At 31.1% G+C, this 15,534-nt stretch overlaps 1 long non-coding RNA gene across 8 annotated transcripts in view; it reads left to right on the forward strand.

Moving 5' to 3' along the window:
• The window catches only part of LOC143228592 (uncharacterized), a 93,713-nt gene that overhangs the window by 55,658 nt on the left and 22,521 nt on the right, over positions 1–15,534 (forward strand). For 5 of the 8 annotated variants that reach the window (XR_013015364.1, XR_013015356.1, XR_013015357.1 and 2 more), the window contains exons 2-4: positions 7,460–7,699; positions 11,672–11,786; positions 12,619–12,711. This is a non-coding gene — a long non-coding RNA (uncharacterized LOC143228592). The remainder of the gene's footprint in view (positions 1–7,459; positions 7,700–11,671; positions 11,787–12,618; positions 12,712–15,534) is intronic. The other 3 variants (XR_013015358.1, XR_013015362.1, XR_013015366.1) reach the window with 2 other exon arrangements.

Consider the following 15,534-nt stretch of genomic DNA (forward strand, 5'->3'; position numbering starts at 1 on the left):
ACCAGTTTATGGCAGATTTTTACGTGATTGATTTCTTTTCGTCAATTTTTATGATATATTTCACACGTTTTGAGTCGTTCATCACAAGATTAATTTCTTTTCGTCTTTTATTTTTATCATATTTACCACATGTTGTGAATAGGTCATTACAAGATTCATTTCTTTTCGTCTTTTTTAATCATATATATTACATGTTTTGAGTAGGTTATCATAAAATTAATTTCTTTTCTTCATTTTTTAAATCATTTATACAACACGCTTTGAGTAGGTCATTACAAGATTGATTTCTTTTCGTGTTTTTTTTTTAAATTATATGTACCACACGTTTTGAATACGTCCTTACAAGATTGATTTTTTCGTCTTTTTTTTTTAAATTATATGTACCACACGTTTTGAATACGTCCTTACAAGATTGATTTTTTCGTCTTTTTTTAATTTTATTTACCACACGTTTATGGTAGGTCTTTCCATGATTGATTTCTTTTTTGTTATTCATATATATCATATGTTTTGAGTAGGTACAAGACTGATTTTTCTCGTTTGTTTGAAATCATATATATCATATGGTTGATGTAAATCATTACGTGATTGATTTCTTTTGTATTTTTAATCACATATACCACACGTTTTATGTTGGTCATTACAAGTTTGATTTCTTTTTGTCTTTTTTAAATCATATATTCCACACGTTTTGAGTAGATCATCACGTGATTGATTTCTTTTCGTCTTTCTTTAATCATATATATCACATCTTTTCAGTAGGTGATTAGAAGATTGATTTCTTTCCGTCGTTTTATTTAATGATACATACCACATATTTTCAGTAGGTCATTATGTGATTAATTTTTTTTCGTTTTTTTAATCATTTTACCTCATATTTTTAATTGGTCTTACATGATTGATTTCTTTTCGTCTTTGTTTAGATCATATATACCACTCGTTTTGAGTAGGTCATTACAAGATTGATTTCTTTTCGTCTTTATTTAAACATATATACCAGATGTCTTAAATAGGTCCTTACAAGATGAAATTCCCTTTCGCTTTTTTTAATAATCTATACCAAATGTTTTAAATAGGTTATTACGAGATTGTTTTTCTTTACGTCTTTTTTTAATCATATTTACCACACGTTTTGAATAGGTCTTTACGTGATTGATATCTTTTCGTCTTTTTTAATCATTTATACCACATGTTTATGGTATATCTTTACGTGATTGATTTCTTTTCGTCTTTTTATTTAATGATATATACGACATGTTTTGAGTAGTTCATTACGTGATTAATTTCTTTTCGTTTTATAATTATGTACACCACATATTTTAAGTAGGTCATTAGAAGATTGATTTTTTTTGTGTAAATTATATTTTTTTTATATATATCACACGTTTTGAGTATCTCCTTACAAGATTGATTTCTTTTCGTCTTTTTTTTATCTTATATACCACACGTTTTGAGTCGGTCATTGCGAGATTGATTTCTTTTCGTGTTTTTTTAGTCTTATATACCAGATGTTTTGAGTTGGTCATTAGAAGATTGATTTCTTTCCGTCTTTTTATTTAATGATATATATGATATGTTTTGAGTAGGTCATTATGTGATTAACTTCTTTTTCTTTTTATCACATATACCACATGTTTTAAGCAGGTCGTTACATGATTGATTTTTTCTTTTTTTAATAATATATACTACATGTTTTGAGTAGGTCATTATGTGCTTTATTTCTTTTTCTCTTTTTTAAATCATATTTACCACATGTTCTAAGTTGTTCATTACGTGATTGATTTGTTTTCGTCTTTATCTAGTCATATATACCAATGTTTTGAGTAGGTTATCACGAACTTTATTTCTTTTCTTCATTTCTTAAATAATTTATACAACACGTTTTGAGTAGGTCATTACAAGATTGATTTTTTTCGTCTTTTTTAATTATATTTACCACATGTTTATGGTAGGTCTTTCTGTGATTGATTTTTTTTATTCATGTATGTCATATGTTTTGAGTAGGTCATTACAAGACTGATTTTTTCGTCTTTTTTAAATCATATATATCATATGGTTTATTTAAATCATTACGTGATTGATTTATTTTCTTTTTTTTTAATGATATATACCACACGTTTTATGTTGGTCATAACTTGTTTGATTTCTTTTTGTCTTTTTTAAATCATATATTTCACACGTTTTGAGTAGATCATCACGTGATTGATTTCTTTTCGTCTTTTTTAATCATGTATACCACATGTTTATGGTAGGTCTTAACGTGATTGATTTCTTTTCGTCGTTTTTCAATCATATATACCACGTGTTGTGAATAGATCTTTAGAAGATGAATTTCTCTTCCTTTTTTTTAATCCTATATACCACATGGTTTGAGTAGGTCATTACGTGATTGATTTCTTTCCGTCTTTTTATTTAATGATATATACGACATGTTTTGAGTAGTTCATTACGTGATTAATTTCTTTTCGTTTTATAATTATGAACACCACATATTTTAAGTAGGTCATTAGAAGATTGATTTTTTTTGTGTGTAAATTATATATACCTTTCGTTTTGAGTAGGTCATTACAGGATTGATTTCTTTTCTTCTTTTTTTTAATCATTTTTACACACGTTTTGAGTTGGTCATTAGAAGATTCATTTCTTTCCGTCTTTTCATTTAATGATATATACGACATGTTTTGAGTAGGTCATTATGTGATTAACTTCTCTTTGTTTTTTAATCATCTGTACCACATGTTTTATGTAGGTCATCACAAGATTAATTTCTGTTCTTCATTTTTTAAATCATATATACCACACGTTTTGAGTTGATCATTACGTGATTGATTTCTTTTCTTCTTTTTATTTAATCATATATACCACTTGTTTTAGGTAAGTCATTGCGTGATTGATTTCTTTTCGTCTTTTGTTAATTATATATACCACATGTTTTGACTAGGTCATTATGTGATTGACTTCTTTTTGTTCTTTAATTATCTGTACCACATGTTTTAAGTTGGTAATTACGAGATGGATTTGTTTTCGATTTTGTTAATCATATGTACCACATGTTTTGACTAGGTCATTACAAGATATATTTCTTTTCGTCTTTTTTTAATCATATATACGACGCGTTTTGAGTATTTCATTACGACATTGTTTTATTTTCGTCTGTTTCTTTAATCATATATTCCACATGTTTTAAGTAAGTCATTCATTATGTTATTGATTTCTTTTCGTCTTTTTTTTAATCATACATACCACATGTTTTGAGCAGGTCATTGTAGGATTGATTTGTTTTCGTCTTTATCTAATCATATATACCACATGTTTTGAGTAGGTCATTACGTGATTGATTTCTTTTCCTTTTTATCACATATACCACATGTTTTAAGTAGCTCATTACGTGATTGATTTCTTTTTCTTTTTTCATCATATATACCACGTGTTTTAAGCAGGTCATTACGTGATTGATTTTTTCTTTTTTTAATAATATATACTTCATGTTTTGAGTAGGTCATTATGTGCTTGATTTCTTTTTCTCTTTTTTAAATCATATTTACCACATGTTCTAAGTTGTTCATTACGTGATTGATTTGTTTTCGTCTTTACCTAATCATATATACCACATGTTTTGAGTAGGTCATTATGTGATTAATTTCTTTTCGCTTTATTAATCATTTTTAACTCATATTTTAAGTAGGTGATTACAAGATTGATTTCTTTTCGTCGTTTTTTAATCGTATATACCACATATTTTGAGTAGGTTATCATAAAATTAATTTCTTTTCTTCATTTTTTAAATCATTTTTACAACACGTTTTGAGTAGGCCATTACAAGATTGATTTTTTTTCGTGTTTTTTTAAATCATATGTACCACACGTTTTGAATACGTCCTTACAAGATTGATTTTTTTCTTTTTTTAATTTTATTTACCACACGTTTATGGTAGGCCTTTCCTTGATTGATTTCTTTTTTGTTATTCATATATATATCATATGTTTTGAGTAGGTACAAGACTGATTTTTCTCGTTTGTTTGAAATCATATATATCATATGGTTTATGTAAATCATTACGTGATTGATTTCTTTTCTTTTTTTTAATCATATATACCACACGTTTTGAGTAGATTATCACGTGATTGATTTCTTTTCGTCTTTTTTAATCATTTACACCACATGTTTTTGGTATATCTTTACGTGATTGATTTCTTTTCGTCGATTTTTATTTATATATATCACACGTTTTGAGTATGTCCTTACAAGATTGATTTCTTTTCGTCTTTTTTTAATCATATTTACCACATGTTGTGAATAGGTCATTACAAGATTGATTTCTTTTCGTCTTTTTTAAATCATACTTGTATTTATTACATGTTCTATATAAGTCATTAGAAGATTGAATTCTTTCCGTCTTTTTACTTAATGATATATACGACATGTTTTGAGTAGTTCATTATGTGATTAATTTTTTTTTCTTTTTTAATCATATATACCGCATGTTTTAAGTAGTTCATTACAAGATTGATTTCTTGTCGTCTTTGTTTAAATGATATGTACCACTCGTTTTGAGTAGGTCATTACAAGATTGATTTCTTTTTGTCTTTTTTTAATCTTGTATATCTCATGGTTTGAGTAGGTCATTACGTGATTGATTTCTTTCCGTCTTTTTTAATCATATAATCCACGTGTTTTAAGTAGGTCATTAGGTGATTGATTTCTTTTCGTCTTTTTTTTAATCATAAATACCACATGTTTTGAGTAGGTCATTGCAAGATTGATTTCTTTTCGTCTATTTTTAATTCATATATATACATGTTTTGAGTTGCTCATTACAAGATTGATTTCTTTCCGTCTTTTTATTTAATGATATATTCGACATGTTTTGAGTAGGTTATTATGTGATTAATTTCTTTTTGTTTTTTAATCATATATACCACATGTTATGAATAGTTCACTAGAAGATTGATTTCTTTTTAATCATATATAACACATTTTTAAGTAGGTCATTACATGATTCATTTCTTTTCGTCTTTTTTTAATCATATATACTACATGCTTTGAGTCGGTTATAACAAGATTCATTTCTTTTCTCTTTTTTTAATCATATATACTACATGCTTTGAGTAGGTCATTACAAGATTGATTTCTTTTCTCTTTTTTTGATCATATATACCACACGTTTTGAGTCGGTCATTACAAGATTGATTTCTTTTCTGTTTTTTTAGTCATATATACCACATATTTTGAGTAGGTCATTACAAGATTGATTTTTTTTCGTCTTTTTAATCATATATATTACATGTTTTGAGTAGGTCATTATATGATTGTTTTTTTTCGTCTTTATTTTTAAATCATATATACCACATGTTTTGAGTAGTTCGTTACGTGATTGATTTATTTGCACCTTTTTTTTTAATTTGCTGAAATAAACCACATATTTATCTTGATCATTAAGGGATTTTCTTTACTTCTACCTGATACTTGTTTTAAATTTTCATGTGGCGCTGCACAAAAGATTATCTGCCTCTATCTGTCACTTATTATAAACTGATAGACTAGAGCAACTCATCAGGAGAGCGTATACTCTTCGGCTTCTCTCATCTGACCAGTGTGGTTTGACCACTATTCTTACAGTGCAACAATGACCCTAAAGTGGAGAGCTATTTTATTTATTTTTGCGACAACAAGATGCGAACATAGGTCCCTAAGATACGCATTCTGGAAATACTGACCACTGAGTCATGCATGGTCCTTTATTTGACATGCCACAAGTTGTACTTAGGTGCAAGATTTTATTTAATTGTATCTTATACACAAACTGTCTTAGTTCTCAAAAGTGTGTTTGAAGCTACGCACAGAACTAGCAAATGGGAAATTTGTTCATAATGGGATCAAACCCGGTATTTAGCTTTCTAAATCCCCAGACATTCCGCTGTACCAGTGGGCAAAATTTCATACTGAAAAATGGACTTAAAATGTTTATTAATATCTGGAAATTTAAAAACATTTTAAAATAACAAATGTTATCCGTATTAATCATAGTGCATTAACCAGGTTTTTACTTGTTGTTTCCAACTTAAATCTCTAGTGGATTGTAAACCTCAATATTGTATAATATCCCATCTTTCAATCTGTGAGTATCTATATAAATATAATAGTACTGCCCGTTGTATGTTGAATGTCTGTGTAACGCAAGGTGTTTATGGGTCTTCACCAAAATTGGTATGGAAGTTCATTGAGTCCATACAAATTTACAGTTTTGCATTTTTTATCATTACTTCACCACTGTTGATGAATCTTCACCAAATTTGGCATGATGGTGTTGGGTCCATGCGGAAATGCGTGTATATTTGTGATTTTACATTTTGTGTTTCGTAGTTTTTATGGGCGTTTTTTTACAATTGCATATGAGGGAAACAACTTTTCGTGTCCTAATATATCCTTTCATTAATCATGAGTTTATAACACTTCAGTTTACAGGACGGGTACTTCAGCTAATTATACAATAAGTATCTTTGGCAACCCATTTTTATGAATATGCAACCGGAAAACATTTTCCTTGAAATTCATTTAATTTTCGAATTTAAAAAAAAAAGACATATATTTTGCTTAAGTGGTACAGATATACAATTTATTTGAAAATAAAGTTTTCTTCTCGAAGTAACGCAGTGTTAATTTGAACATTGTAATTATTTGATATTGTAAAAGCGAAATGTTAATGCTACATTGTCAGAAAGCGTAGTTGTTTTACATTTTCCATTTAAATCAGAAAATATAATTATATTATAAATAATACTGGTCCAAGTATAGAGCCGAGTGGACCACCGTACAGTAGTTTTCACTTCCTCAACACAAGTAGAAAATACACTCGTAGTTTATGTAATTACATGAGTGATCTAACTTGGTTCTAGTTTATGTAATTACATGAGTGATCTAACTTGGTTCTAGTTTATGTAATTACATGAGTGATCTAACTTGGTTCTCTTCATTATATGATTTGTTCTGATGTTATGGACCAGAAGGAGTGATATAGTGTGTCCACACTGCAGGTTTAAGTTTTCTTATGTTTGTATGTTGTGCATGAGTTGATATAGAACTGCCTCAAACCAGAATGGTTTGAATGTGATTGAATCGTGGGATTAAAGTGACATTTCTACAAAGCAATAACACATTTTTGTAAGAAGCTTAGTTGGTGTCACTGTTAGGAGAAAAAACATGTCAACACACCCAGTAATGAATCAATTATTTTTTCTTTTTATTATTCTTTCGCTTCAATGCCACAAACGCAAATTGACCAAAATTCATAAACCATTTGTTATCGTGGTTTTATCTGTCGTGTTAATGAAAAATGAATTAGAAGTCAATTTTGGTCCAATGCTTAATCAGAATTACAACTGAGTAACAAATTTCTAATTTCTACACTTTTATTTTATTCATCTTACCCTTTCTAATTCCCTTTTTTTCTGTACCTAGATTATAGCTGCATATTACATTCAAAAGGATCTATTGAAGGTGCGAAGTTGACAAACTATGACCTATTTCACTTAAAGTACAGGATATCAAATAGGTCGGGAAAAATCCACTCTTGGATGTTTGGTGCTCACTAGGGTTTCATCAAGCTTTCCCTAGCATCATTCATTGACCTCATTTTACCAGAAATGATGTTTATGTTATGGCCATCTGTGGTAGTTAAAACTCTTGTTAACCCTAAAGGTAAGAAGTAAGGAATGCTAAATGTTTTCTAGTTGCATCTTTATTAACACATGAATGCATAGTGCTAATATTATACTCTGTGTATGTGCATGTTCCAAGGTAAACACTTGCTCTACCAGGACCAACTCTGGCAACAAGTAACAAGATAATCACTTTTAAGAACGGTTCTGGACATATTCATTCCATCTTGCAAAGTTAGAAGAGTAACTTGGCCAGAGTGCGATTTTTTCATCATTAATATAGTTCATATTGTTTCTGCTTTTATCCAAAAAGTGTATTAGCCATTTTGTTACTCCAGAAAAGATCCATATGGACTAGGAAGTAAACTCAACATTCTGTTTTTTTGGGTAAGTGGTGATGTGTGTTTAGGGAGTGGCGAAGGTTTAGTTAAACGGATGCTTCAAGGGTTCGCCTCTCACTTTTCACGACCTACGATGATAGCTTCATATATAAATAGCTTATGATAGTTGAGTATTCAAATTAGAAGTGACAAGACACACTTTTTTGGCCACAGCAGGTAACCCAATATGACATTAAAACCATGCACATTGTGTGGTGCCTTGTAGGCTAGTTAGAACTGTATGTTATGAAGGCACTACTCAACCACTAAAAGGACCAGGAGCCAATGGCAGAAGAGTTGATGTGTAATCAATTATATGGCCTGGAAGAGTGACCTAGATGTAGCAACGCACCACCAATCTGCGATGTCTGGGACTGTACAGAGGGCAGTAGCAACAATCACAAAATAAATAAGATGTTCTAGTAATAGCTTCTAGCTTTAAAGCCTTCGGTTATTTTTGTTAATAACTTTAATCACACAAATCACACGAAATAGTTTTACATGTTATGTGTATTTCATGTATATGAGGAAGAGAATGACTCTTAAGTTGAACCACTTAAAAGACAAATAAGTAAAACAGTTGTACAACTAGAATGTGGGAAAAGTAAACTGTATTTTAATAAAAGAGATGTAAGACCCATATCGTGATAGATTATGCATCATCTATTAGATTTAATCTTTATTAACAAACATTACAAACGACAAAAAATAACGAGAGCAGATATGGTTTGTTTGTTTGTTTTTTTGAATTTCGCGCAAAGCTACACGAGGGCTATCTGCACTAACCGTCCCTAATTTAACAGTGTAAGACTAGAAGAAAGGCAGCTAGTTATCAACACCCACCGCCAACTCTTGGGTTACTCTTTTACCAACGAATGGTGGGATTGACCGTCACATCATAAGGCCCCTACAGCTGAAAGGTTGAGTATGTTTGGAGTGCGACGGGGATTCGAACCCGTGACCCTCAGATTACGACTCAAACGACTTAATCCACCTGGCCATGCTGGGCCATTTGTTTACGGAGATTGTTGTTGAATGCTTTATACTCAGAAGTAAAATAAAATTTGTAAGTGTTAAAAAAAAACAGAGCATTCTATGAATAATTATTTTGGCCTCATAGTTTAGAGAAGACCGATTGATCACTTTTCTTTCGTTAAAACTGAAATCAACACGTATCAAAGAAGTGAACATCTTGATCACAATTTATTCCTGCTAGTAGAATTTTTAGCTCACACTATAAGCCTGTAAAATTGAACTTACGAAACTGGATTCCAAAAAGTAAATCACGTATGTGTAAACAGACTTGTATTTATTGTTTTACATTTACCTTTATATTGTACTACATATGGATGTAGTTCGCTGTCACAGACAAAATAAAGTGCATTTATCTTTTAGTACGTTCACTGTGACCAATAACACTATGCAATCAAAATTTTTACTTTTTCTTGTTCCTGGGCAGAAAGTGTTATTTCTCAATTACTTATGCCCAAAGTAAATGTAAAACACCTATTTTACTCTTCAAGTAAAACGGGGTGGTTTATTAAACACCAGATGATAATAAGTTGTAGTCTGGATTTTTGGACAACGAAAAGTCACAGTCACTAAGCTTTACAATCCATTTACATTTTCCTGTATGACTTTAGACTTCACAATTATATGGTCACTTACTTTGAATCCGGTTTTTTATTCACTTCAACTAAAATAACAGCAATACAAATAGAGGGAGTTATCAACACTACGGTCGGTGTGAAGTTGTGGAAGTTTATATGCTTTCCGATAAACCTACAATTCAGAATATGGTGACAGACCCTCAAGTTCTGATCTCACAGGAGGAAAGTATAGGTCAGCAATTTTTGACATAGCATGGAGAGACTAATGAACTATCGGACCACAGGTTCTAGCTTCTTGAGAATTGTGCCACCATTAATGGAACCGCTAATACTATCAACACTAATGTGGGCCCAGTGACAAAGTCATGGAGTCAAACCTAGTAATGTGTGAAGTACCTAGTTAAAGAATGTGCTGGGAGGAAGTTATACAATATTAATGTGAAATACTTAGCTAAAGGATACATATTGTACCCATATGTAGTGCATTTCCATGACATAGACATGCCAAAATGTCATCATACTTAAAGGTATACGAAGTGTTTAGGAAATCCAGTAGAAATGAGGAAGATCCACCAGTAATATAAGTGAAACCATGACTAAACATTTCCTATTGTTTAATTCAGAACGTTACAAGAACTCCTGATATCATCACTGAAGAACATTATTATAAACATAGATTAGGATCGTTGGAACAATTGTTGCTTCTCATTTGAGCCCAGTTTCTCCATTTATCAGAGTTCTAGGCACTGGATCTACAAGAGAATGACTATTATCAAAGTCATGCTAGAAGACAAGACCAGTAAGAAACTATGCCATAGAAGGGAGGAACTAGTGGAGGTTCATTGAGACCTACCAAAGGCAATGAACACTATATAAACTGTCTGTCTGGGAAGGTAGTGGTTACGAACTATAAACATTCCATACAGTTATCTGTGTTTGCTCGTTTCTATATGTATCAGGTTTTATTTTGTATATCAAAATTTTCAGCTGATTTTTTTTTATTTTATACACTTTTTGTATTTAAATGCAATGTTGTGGTGAGCGTTTAGTTAAATTGCGTATTTATACGTTAATTTCATTAAAAGTTATGTTTACTGTTGTTTGATATGACGTTCGACATCATTGTTTCAACATTGATTCAGAAGTGCTCTTCACTTTATCTTATGGAATTGCCATGTTTTCTCTTCTCTTCATTTGACCTATGTATATTCTTAAATATTGGCTTGTGCATACTAAAGCTGCTTTTGCGATTAAATAATTATATAGCCCATTTAAATTATGTATTGCTTTAACATGTTTTTTTTTTAAGCTAGGCCAGGTGGGTTAAAGCGTTTGACTCGTAATCTGAGGGTCGCGGGTTCGAATCCTCGTCGCACCAAACATGCTTGTTCTTTCAGCCGTGAGGGCGTTATAATGTGACGGTAAATCCAACTATTCGTTGGTAAAAGAGTAGCCCACGAGTTGGCGGTAGGTGATGATGACTAGCTGTCTTCCTTCTACTCTTACACTGCTAAATTGGGGACGGCTATCTCAGATAGCCCTCGTGTAGTTTGTGCGAAATTCAAAACCAACAAACTTTTTCTTCTAATTTTTAATGATATTAATGCTAATATTTTTAATATTGTCAACTTTGTTTAGCTTTCAAATTTATATTAGTTCAATATTATTTACAAATCGTATTTCTGTTTCATTTACATGGCTCAATAGATTAATGTAAGAGCTGAATAATTTATTTATATAACTGGATTTGAATTAAAGGACATGTTTTGTGTGATTCTTTTGAATATTTCTGCAGTTTTAATTGTGTGTTCAAGTTTGATTATGTTCATTTCAGTCTTGTTAATTTGTCTGAGACTAGATTGTAAGTTGGCTACAGTTGTTTGTGCTAAACTATTATTGGTTAGTAAAGTTTAATATTGATTAATATTAAGGATGAACTACAGGGGGATGACTGAAGCATTGTAGTTTTCTCTTATACTGATTAATGCCCTTCTGTAGATTAAAATCTGTATGTTTTTCTAGGTTTGGTTAAAGACAAAAAATATGTCACAGGCCACCTGCAAACAGGACCTTAACCATGTCTACAGCTGTTGCCAATATAGACTGTCTATGTTATTTGAATGGTCAATCGATCGCGGTAAGTAGTACGTAACCTTGTGAAGTTTCTGATTTAACAGTCACGTGGAAAAATATAGTGGTATCCAAGTTACTCTGATGATGATTGGTTCAGCTAGTCCTACCATTGAACAATTACTTTTGTAGTCAGGCTAAAGAGAAAACGTTTCTAAGTAAATTGTTCTAATTGAGTAGGGCTGGCAACACCTTGATCTGGCAACTGAATCTATAATTTCATCTGTTAATTATAATATTTGACAATCTTGACTAGCAAGACCTTTCACTTCTCTTTTCTGTGGTGTTCTCTTATTTTGTTTTACATAACACCTTTATTGAGTTATTTTAGGTATGCAGCTGTAAACACATGAAACAGTAAATAAATATTCACGTTTTATGTATTTTTGAGCTGTGTGTATTTGCATTGTGAACAACTACTTTGTTTACGTAACCAAAAGATCTTAAGGTTGTGACAAATATCAATGTAAGAGACAGTGGAGTTTTATAATCTTCTTAACTGTCCATTTCAGATTCAAAATGAGAGACGTGTAAAAATAACACTTCAGAACCTATCACTTGTCCTGTCTCCCACAAGGTATTGTCAAACAGGCCTTTCGTCAATACCACATCTCATTAGTTGTGGTGGATAATCAGATACAAAGGATTAAACAGCTATTCTTAACTGAATAATATAACTTACTGCCACAGCTGAAGCTTCCACAATTCAAAGAGTGTAGGGTTTTGTTGCAAGCTCCCAAAATACACTTGCCACTTTATGTTCAGTATTTCAAAGTGTTGTACTTCTGTAATGCTAATTTTTAATTTACTTTAAGACAGTTTTGTTTATTTATTTCCAGAATTTAGCACCAAGCTACACAATGGGCTATCTGTGCTCTGCCAACCACTGGTATCGAAACCTGGTTTTCAGCAACGTCAGTGGGGACTGTGCGGTAGCTTTTAAGATGGTTAAACAACCACTTGTTATGTATATTTTATGATAAATATTTGTTTTTACTAAATTAAAATAATAGATTACTAACGTTCAAAACTTAAGAACAATAATTTTAAACTGCTTTGTTCTTTTTTCTGCCATCTAGTTTTACTCAATTTTCTTTAAAAAATGTTTTTTTCTCTCTTATGTTCATGAGACGACTTTAACGAAGTGATAATGTTTGCTTGGACATGCTAATATATATTAATTGACATTTTTATTAGATTATTTCTATTTGCCTAATGCTGAAAACAAAGTTAAACGAATTTTCATTACTTTAGTTTTTTTGTTTACTAATGTACAAGACAACTTTACATGAGTTTTAATGGTTACTTTTTATTTAATAACGTGTGACTTCCAGTGGTTTTTTTAACAATTAATTTTATTTTTTAATGATCACAAAAGCATCAGTTTATTTTTTATTCATCTTACGTTATTTATGCGCAGCCCGGCATGACTAAATGGATAAGACAATCGACTCGTAATCGAACTGTCGTAGCTTCGAATCCATGTCGTACCAAACATAGTCGCCCTTTCAGTCGTGAGGGCGTTATAATGTGACTGTCAATCTCCTTATTCGTTAATAAAACAGTAGCCCAAGAGTTGGTGGCGGGTTATGATGACTAACTGCTTTCCCTCTAGTCTTACACCTCTAAATTAGGGCCAGCGTTAGCTCGTGTAGCTTTGCGCGAAATTCAAGCCAACCTTTTCGCGTACTTTCATCATTTGGTTATTTTTGGCGATATTTATAAAACATTCTTTTTAATTATTTATATTTACAAAAATTAAAATATAATATTATCTTTACTTGAGTATACAAATTAATTATGAGTGACTTATCATATATTTTGGTTTTTTGTTGGATTAAACTTTCTGGATAACCTTACTAGGCTTTCATTGTCATACATCTCTGTCACTTTGTTTACATCAAAACGTTTCATTCTATCTCCGATTGTTATTTCACTGTAATGAGAGGATACACAATATTTTAAATATGAGAAACATCTATCTTATTAATGATCCGAGAAAAAGATAGATGCCTTTTTTTCTCTTGTTTTCATTACCAGAAGATGATTGCCACTTACAGTCGATACCACTTATATGAACAGAGTTTTTAATTTTTTTTGGTAATAAACAGTTATTGTCCATCAAAATTAGCGTAGGCTGATCAATTGCCAGTAATATTCACAGTAAAACAATTTTCGATAATACTAGTTGTTTTAATAACTCACTGTCAAATCATATTTCCAAACTTTAAACAAATATCGTGTTATCTCTCTTTTGGAAAGTGTCTTTTTTGTGGATTTCTGTTGTTTTATATTATTTTTTGACACAACTTTTAAGTTCCATGCATCAATTACTTTGTGGAGTCCTTCAAATGACAAAAAAATTTGTAGAAAATAGTCCTTAACCTTCATTGAAAAGAATGTTACCTTCTTTGTTGTTGTTTCAAAGGGAAATGAACTATACTTTTGTTACTTAAAAGTTTAAAATTGAAATATGAATTTCTTACGCTGAGCCCCTGTAACATGTTTTTACGTAAAAAGATAAAATTATCTTAATTTTGTGAGTTAATATCAAGATTCGCCTCAAACAGTAGAATTAGCGCATGCGTACATTTATTACATGTCAATAATAATCTAGAGAATATAACTGATTAAGTATTTGAATGACTAATACAGAAAACGCATTAAAAGAACACCTGTACATTCTGTTTTTTTTTTAGCCTCAAAATAGTCGCAGAAATTATATGTAGTTTGCAGGGTGGACAAGAAAATAGTAAACTACTAAAAAAGTCGTTTGTTAGTATCGTTACATTTACGACAAACCTATCAAGTCTATATGCTACCGTCCCTAGGTCTGAAATACTGACCCGAGGGAAGGCAAACAGTCAGCAGAACCCTACTACCTGCCGTCCAAGCTAAACAATTGTCTGTTACTTTTATAAAGCAGATTAGAACCCAACTTGCCAGCTCCGAAGTATAGACCTATATCATGGGGTACAACACACGTGTAGTTATCTAGGAACAGCGTTTCTTATCAGGTAGTGCGAGTTTTTACACCAATTCAGATATATTTACATAAGGAGTTAGCGTTCCTTACATTTAAAAAGCTACAGAAAACAAACCGAAATGTGCATTTTTTTTCGTAGAGTTAGCTACCAATAAAAGTAAGAAATAAAAGGAAAAAATAATTTTAGATTAATTGGACCAACTGATAATTATATTTTTACCAAAGCGATTTGAACAACAAATAATTATTAACACTTTTTTTGTGTTGGTCATGATGGTCACAAAGTTCTTTCGTTTCTCTTCTGATCAGAATGATTACAGTGTTTCATCATTTCTGTTTTGATCAGGGTAGTCATAATGTCCTATTATTTCTGTTTCGACTAGAATGGTCACAGTGTTCCTTCATTTTTGTTTTGATTAGGACCCCTACAATATCTGATAATTTCTGTTTTGGTCAGGATGGTCACAATGTTTCTTCATTTTTATTTTGATCAGGATGCTCACAATATTTCTTCATTTCTGTTTTGATCAGGATAGTCACAATGTTCCTTCAATTCTGTTTTGATCAGGATGGTCACAATGTTCCTTCATTTTTGGTTTGATCAGGATAGTCACAATGTTCCGTCATTTCTGTTTTGATCAGGATAGTCACAATGTTCCTTCATTTCTGTTTTGATCAGGATAGTCACAATGACCCTTTATTGCTGTTTTGATCAGGATAGTCACAATTCCCCTTCATTTCTGTTTTGATCAGTACGGTCACAATGTTC

This window comes from Tachypleus tridentatus, chromosome 1 (assembly GCF_004210375.1).
Source record: "Tachypleus tridentatus isolate NWPU-2018 chromosome 1, ASM421037v1, whole genome shotgun sequence".
NCBI classification, from domain to species: Eukaryota; Metazoa; Arthropoda; class Merostomata; order Xiphosura; family Limulidae; genus Tachypleus; species Tachypleus tridentatus.